The sequence below is a fragment of the Microtus oregoni genome, unplaced genomic scaffold (assembly GCF_018167655.1).
Source record: "Microtus oregoni isolate MIOR12 unplaced genomic scaffold, Mior012 000069F_ref0000032, whole genome shotgun sequence".
NCBI lineage: Eukaryota > Metazoa > Chordata > Mammalia > Rodentia > Cricetidae > Microtus > Microtus oregoni.
In genome coordinates this window covers 8,233,236-8,241,284 of record NW_024543976.1, presented here as the reverse complement: position 1 = coordinate 8,241,284, position 8,049 = coordinate 8,233,236, and positions in this window count along the sequence as shown.

The window sequence follows — 8,049 nt, the reverse complement described above, 5'->3', positions numbered from 1 at the left end:
TTGGGCAGCCTCGCTCCACCCCCGACCACACGCCGCCCCCCCCCCCGTTTGCCCCGGCGGGGGGGTCTTACTTATCTCACTCGCTGGAAAACAAGGTTGCCTCGGGGTCTGGGGTGGGGCAGATGTGGGGGCGGAGGCGGAGGTGGGGGACGGAGGTGGAGGACGGGGGCAGAGGTGGAGGACGGGGCGGAGGTGGGGGACGGGGGCGGAGGTGGGGGCGGGGAAACGCGCCTCCCGTTGGTTCTGAAGTCCAGTGGGTTAGAGAGGAGCTTTCAAACAATGATATGCTCATAGGCCATAGTGGTCAGGGTATTCCGGGCCTGCTTATTCCGTGGGTCTGGGCTGAGGCCTGAAAATCTCAGCCTTTCTAATCGGCTCTCAAGGAGCTGTATGTAGTATCACTGGTCTCTGTTGTAGCCCTGAGGGATTTTTCAGTGGTTTGAAGGTTTGAAGAGGGTCATTTTCACTGCCTTGGTGAATTACAAATGTTTCCTAATAAATGAAAAGTATTGCATGATTGCATCACCTTCTAAATACGCTGCCTGAGTATATTCTTTCTTTGGAAGAACAGACCATTTTGATCAATGTTCTTCACTCTCCATTTCGTCTAGCATATCCTTGCCCCTCATCCTCTTAGGATAACTCTGTGTCATTCCCCCAATAACTAGGCCTTTTTTATAAAGGAAATCCTACATCTCATCAGCACTAGACACATGCATTCAAATTAAAAAGGTGCCTGGTCATTTCCAGCCTGTTACTTGCCCTTGTGATTCCCAGGCCATATTGGGTTTCTCAAAGATTCTCCGCCTATGTTTTCAATATATTTCCATTGCATTCTACCCTGTTGCTAAAGTCACAAAAGGATACAAACAGGAAAGGAAGAATCAAAATCAAACGATATTTATTTGCATATAATATGATACTTTCCTTAAAAATCTGGTGGTGGGACAAGTCTCTCATCCCAGCATACAGGAGGCAGAGGCACATCTCTGTAAGTTTGAAGCCAGCCTGGTCTATAGAGTTAGTTACAAAGTGAGTTCTAGGGCAACCAGGTCTACACAGAGAAACCCTGTATCAAAAAGAAAAAAACAAAAAACAAAAATAAAAACCTCCAAGATTTACCAAGTATTTCTAATATCTGGTAACATTTGGCAGCAAAGTAGTTAGGTACAAAACAACATATGAAAATTAATGCACCTTTTTAGACAAAGTCTTATGTAGCCCAGGCTAGCCTCCTACTCACTACACAATGAAGGATGACTTTAACAACTGCCTCTTCCACCTCAGTGCTGATATTCTAGGCAGGCTCAAAGCACCCGACTATACAGTGCTAGCAACTAAACCTAGAGCATCATGCATGCTGGGCAGTCTACCGATGTAACTACATGACTAACCCAGTGGTTTTTCTGTATAGCAATAATAACCATGCTGAGAGAAAAGGCAAACAACCTCATTGGGCATCGCAATGATGATGATGATGATGACGACGACGACAAAATACAAAAAAGAACTGCTATGAATAAATCTAGCCAGGGAAATAAAAGATCTGCAATAAAAACTTTGAAACACTTAAGAACTACTGGATAAAGAATCAAGAAAAGATAGTAGAAAATGAAACGACCTCCCAGGCTCATAGATTGGCACCACTGATATAGTGAAAACAGGGCCAGGCAGTAGTGGCACACCCATGCCTATTAATCCCAGCCCTCGAGAGGCAGCAGCAAACGGATCTCTGTGAGGTCAAGGCCAACCTGGTCTATAGACCAGGACATCCAGGACTACACCAAGAAACCCTGTCTCAAAAACAAACAAACCAAAAAAAAAAAAAAAAAAAAAAAACTAAATGGGTGGGGGGGTCTGGGGTGTAGTTTATTGATAAATCTAACATGTATGGAGTCTTAGGTTCCACCTCTAGCATGACATAACGAGGTTGGGTAGTGCATGTCTGTAATGGAGAACAGAGGAGGTAGAAGCAGAAGGTGCTGTATACCAAGTACAAGGTCAGCCTAGCCTGCCTGAGAGCTTCTCAAGTTTCAAGAGGTAAGTATAGACAAAGGCTTTTTAAACAGGATTCCTGTAGTCCAGGAGTTAAGAGCAAGAATGTCAAATGGGGCCTATGAAGATGGCTGAGCTGTTAGAACACATCATTACTGTTCCCCAAAGAACCTGAGTCCAGTTCCCAGCACCCATGGTTTACAGCCACCTATAACTCCAGCTCCAGGGGGCTCTGACACCTCTGGCCTCTGCAGGCACTTGCACTTGTGTGCATACATACATATACATATTTTTAAAAGTAAAATAAACCTTTAAAAAAAAAGAATTTGGCTGGGCGGTGGTGGCGCACGCCTTTAATCCCAGCCCTCAGGAGGCAGAGGCAGGCGGATCTCTGGGAGTTCGAGGCCAGCCTGGTGTACAAGAGCTAGTTCCAGGACAGGCACCAAAGCTACAGAGAAACCCTGTCTCGAAAAACCAAAAAAAAAAAAAAAAAAAAAAAAGAATTTGTAAATGTGGCCTGGGGGTATAAATCAGTAGAGTTGGTGATTGCCTAATAGGCAGGAGGCCTTGAGTTTAACCCCATTACTGTACATCGGGATGGCAGCCCAAGCAAACCATCTCAGCATTTGGAAGGGAAAAAACAGAAAGACCAGACATTCAAAGCCATCCTCTGCTATATGGTAAATTGGGGGCCAGCCTGGGCTACATGAGAACCTGTTTCTTCAGAAAAAAAAAAGTTGACAAGTAGGGTTGCACGAAATTAAGAGCCTGGGCTGGAGGGTGAGAGCACTGGCTGCTCTTACAGAGGACACAGGTTCTATTCCTAACATTTCCTAACATGTGCTGTGCAATTCTCTCTAGTTCTAGGGAATCTGATGCCCTTTGCTGGAACCAGGCATGGATACAGCTCACCTTATGGCTGGCAGGAAAGGGGTGGGGGCAGGGACAAGATAAACTCTTCAAAGGCATACTCCCAGTGACTCATTTGTCCCAACCAGGTCCTACCTCCTCCTCATTGTCCATTCAGCTATTAATTCATCAATAGGTTGATGGGATTCACTTTTTTTTAAAATCATTGGTCACCTCTCAGAATTGACACCAGTTGGGAACCAAGTTTTCAACATGTGAGCTTTTGGGGCAGTTTTGTTTTTGTTTTTTTTTTTTTGTTTTGTTTTTTTTTTTTTTTTTTTTTTTTTTGGTTTTTCGAGACAGGGTTTCTCTGTGGCTTTGGAGCCTGTCCTGGAACTAGCTCTGTAGACCAGGCTGGGCTCGAACTCACAGAGATCCGCCTGCCTCTGCCTCCCGAGTGCTGGGATTAAAGGTGTGCGCCACCACCGTTTGGGGCAGTTTAATAGCAAATTCATGCATGACACATGCCTCCTCTAGGTCACATATTTCGGTGTGGGCAGGGAAATTATATTCTTCCCAGGGCATTTTGAGCTTATAGTATGCCTGGCCAGATGACCACACTTTTCTGGTCATCTCCACTCTTGAAAAGACTGTTGTAGCCAGGCATGGTGTTGCATGCCTTTAGTCACATGGGAGGCACAAACAGGTGGATCTCTGTGAGTGTGAGGCCAGCATGGTCTACAAAGTGAGTTCCAGGACAGCCAGGGCTATACAGAGAAACCCCATCTTGAAAAACCAAAAGAAAAAAGAAGGAAAGAAAGGAAGGAAGGCCAATTGCAAAGTGTTAGAACCCTACTGAAAGAATTGAGGCTTTGCCTAAAAGATAACTTTAAAACTTTGTTATTTAAGCCCTCAGCCTAAAATCTGGTTTATATTTTCTGCTGACTGAGAGTCAAAAAAATTTCAGCTCTGTTGAAAACAACAAGATGAGACTGCCTGCAGAGATAATGCTGATTTTCCTACAGGCACCTCAGGGCCAGAATGTTTGTACTCAGTTTTACCTGGTTAGGGTGCTTCTCTCATAGCTAAATTTAAATGGTGTTCCTTGTAAAAATCACTTTATGATTTCATTTGCAAAAAGAAATTCTTTAATGCAAGAGAAGAAAACCTAGCCGGTAGTGGTGGCAAAACCCTGTCTTGAGGTAAAACAAAACAAAACATAAAAAATAAACTGGAGCCGGGCGATGGTGGCGCATGCCTTTAATCCCAGCACTCGGGAGGCAGAGGCAGGCGGATCTCTGTGAGTTCGAGACCAGCCTGGTCTACAGAGCTAGTTCCAGGACAGGCTCCAAAGCCACAGAGAAACCCTGTCTCAAAAAAACAAAAAATAAAATAAAATAAAATAAACTGGACCATACGTTTTTACTTAATTCTTAACCTTTGTTGGCTCTTAACCCTTTCCTTGGAGCAATGCCACAGAACAATCACACGTATCCACTATGAAGACCGCCAAGCACGGCTCTGTTGAGCTCTTCACCGTCTTGAGTGTGGACAGCCCTTCTCCCCACCTCTCTCAGAGGCAGCACGTAAATCTGACGTACTAACCCTTATCTCTACTTACCAGGCTTGCTAACTTTGTTCCTCTCTGACTGCTTCTGGAATCTTTTTCTGCTGTGTAATCAAGGGTTTAACTTTACCCCATTCCATATCCCCAAGGTGAGGAACTCCTTGGGCTATGGGGGAAACACTGCTGGCCTAGGTTGGTCTCACCACCACACATTGGCAATTACCACGGCAATGATCAAAAAGAAGAAGAAAAAGAGGAGGTAAGGGTGGGGAGAAGGGTCATCTGAATTCCTGAATGCTCACTGCCGAACCTCTGAAAACATCTGAATATTCCACCCCCACCCCCTTCTCTAAGCTTATCCCTCTTCCTCACCTTTGAACTCTAGACCTGTTACTTCTCAGACCTCCAGGATTGCCAAACAGACTTAAAAACAGCCTCCATTTCTCTTGTTCTCTTGTTCAAAAATGAGTCTCCTTTTTCTGCTCAGCTGATGCTTGGTTCCATAATCCAGAGAGGGAAAATGGACCCAGATTGGGGCAAAAAAACCCAGTAACACCTAAAAGAACAGTCTGTCAAATTGGCACATTTTTTAAAAGTCAGACTTGTGGAACCATAAGCATTTCTGATTTTCTTTTTTCTTTTTCTTTTTTTTGTACATGTTTGCATATGTGTGGGAACATGGTGTGTTACCAAACTTGGGGGGGGTCACAGGTCTGGTCAAGTCAAGTTTGATCACCTATCCTCAAGAAGCCAATTAAAATAGCCAAATTTATAGTATTAAAAAAAAGGGAGGGGGGATTTATTCAATGCAGCCATATTGGGAAGAGGGACAAAGAGATCTGCAACTCCCACTAAAGTGCATCTTTGAGTCCCAAGATGAGATTAAAGTTTAAGTAGAGGCCAAGGATGTGAACGCCTCGGAGTCCAGAACCGAGTGTGGCCCCACCCACCCCTCATTTTCCCAGCATTGTCTGGGTTTCATGCTCACTCCATAGCCCGACAAGTTAGAACTGTGGAAAACCGTTTTTCCCAGTCCGCCCCTCTTTGTACCTATTCCTTGTTCCAGCACAAGATCCCTGGGGAAATTCCAGTTTCTTGGGGTTCATTGTGTCAACAGTCTGATAGATTTAGAGATTTAGATAAAGAGACAGCTCTTTAAAATATCCTCATTTCTGCCAGGCCGAATTTCATGAGTTAACGTGAGTGCCTAAGCACGTGCATGTAGAAGGCAGAGGTCAGCATTGCGGGTCTTCCTGCATCATCTCCACCTTCTGTATTGAGGCAGCTCTCACTTAACCCAGAGTTTGATGGTCCAGGTTGCCGAGCATCCTCGGGACTCTCGCCTCCACCTCCTAAGGGCTAGGGCTACAAGGGAGCTGCCATGTCCACCTGGCATCTAAGCGAGGGCTCAGGATTCGAATCCGGGTACTCATTCCACACTGTCCACGCTTTACCTGACACGCCTGCGCCATCTTCCCAGCCCAGCATTTCTCACACACTCTAGACACAAGCCCCTCAGAATTGAAACCTGCCTGGCACTGACATGTGCCTCTAGTCTCAGCACTTGGAAGGCAGAGGCAAGTAGATCCCTGTAGTTTCAACCTAATCCAGCCTGGTCTACTTAGTGAGTTCCAGGCCAGCCAAGGCTACACAGTGAGGACCTCTATACAAAACAAAACAAAACAAACAAACAAAAAAATCTTGAAGGACAATATCCATATTATAATAGACTTGGACTGAAATTTATACCATAGCTTTTCAGACTCGAACTAGGAGTGTCCCACTAGATCTCCCCAGTTCCCAGTCTGCAGATGGAAAATTGTGGGGTTCCTCTGTCACCATAGTCACATGAGCCAATGTACACAATCATTCTCTATCATAAAACTCTCTCTAAATGGGCTTTATTGTTTCTTTGTAGAACTCAGACCAATATTAACTCTAATCACAAAGACTGACACCTAAGTTCCAGATTGCTCAGAGTCAACTAAAATGCTCATTGATTAGTGATTAAATAAAAATGGTGGAAGCATTTGGAAAACTCTTTGCCGCCCTCATAAAGTCATAGATAAACACCAAAAGCATTACACGAGGTAAAGGAGGCCAGATACAAAATAATAAATACATTGTAAATAACCTCATGTATGCAATATACTAGAAAAGATAAAATGTGCCAAGTATGGTGGTACCGACCTATGAGCCCAGTGCTTGGGAGGAACAGGAGTTCAAAGACAGGCTCGGCTACACAGCCGTGAGTGTTGTAACACCCAACAGAGGCAAACAGATTCAGTACCGAGCAGAGCAGTGTGCTGGGAACTTAAAGAAAGCTGGGCTCAAGCCGGGCGGTGGTAGTGCACGCTTTTAATCCCAGCACTCGGGAGGCAGAGGCAGGCGGATCTCTGTGAGTTCGAGGCCAGCCTGGTCTACAAAGGGAGTTCCAGGACAGTCTCCAAAGCTACAGAGAAACCCTGTCTCAAAAAACCAAAAAGCTGGGCTCTGAGGGTCAGGAAGCTTGGCCCTGAGGGTATAAAGAAATTTTTCTTTCTTTCCTTTTAAAACTTTATACTTTGAGAATTTTATACACGACCACAATTGTTTTCATATCTGTTCTTCACCACCTCTCTCTAAATCCCCCTGGAATCCCAACCCATTTCCCTCCCAACTTCATCTCTCTCTCTCTTTTTATTATTAACTCCTGTGGTCCAGTTAGTGCATACCACATGCATTGATGTGGAGTTGTTCACTGAAAAGGTTTCTGGGTCAGACATGTTTGTACATACCTGTAGGCACCAAGGTTCTGTCTTGAGTACCTAAAAACCTTATGTCTCTGATTTCTGGTTAATCTTGGTTTTCAAGACAGAACCTTGCTTCTTTGGTTTCCATCTACCAGTGGCCCTGGAACCTTGGAGCTATTGCAATTTTTGGCTTCCAGGAGTAGCGAGCGGCGATAACAGTTGGCAGCGGACAGTTCTTGATTAATGTAACAGTTCCTGCACCCTCGGGTCCTGCAACAGTTAGTATCAAAGCTGTTGGGCCTAAGGTGTCTGGACGCTTGACCCTTGGACTTGGCAGCTCCTTGTAACTCTAGGAATTGAACCCAAGTCCTCTGCAGGACCAGTGGGTGTCTTTTAACTGCTGAGCCTTCTCTCCAACCCCTAGAGAAACCCTTCTTGATGGTGTGCAATGTTTGTAATACCGGGTATCTCCCAGCTGACTTGAAAAGTAAGTCCAACAATCTAATTATGTAGCCAGATGGATGTGTGTGTCGATCAAGACTCGACCCTTCACATAAATGAAGACCCATGTTTTTTCTTTTTTTAAAAAAAATACTTATTTATCACGTATACAATATTCTGTATGCCTGCAGGCCAGAAGAGAGCACCAGACCCCATTACAGATGGTTGTGAGCCACCATGTGGTTGCTGGGAATTGAACTCAGGACCTTTGGAAGAGCAGGCAATGCTCTTAACCTCTGAGCCATCTCTCCAGCCCCAAGACCCATGTTTTGTAGAACTTTAAGACAATTCTGAAGCCATTTCTGACCATTCTGAGCCCTCTCAGTCTCAGCAGTAATGTTTCTCCCTTCCCCCCTGGGAACCAAGAATGTAACAGCTACACATGCATGTATGTTCTCCAGAAAT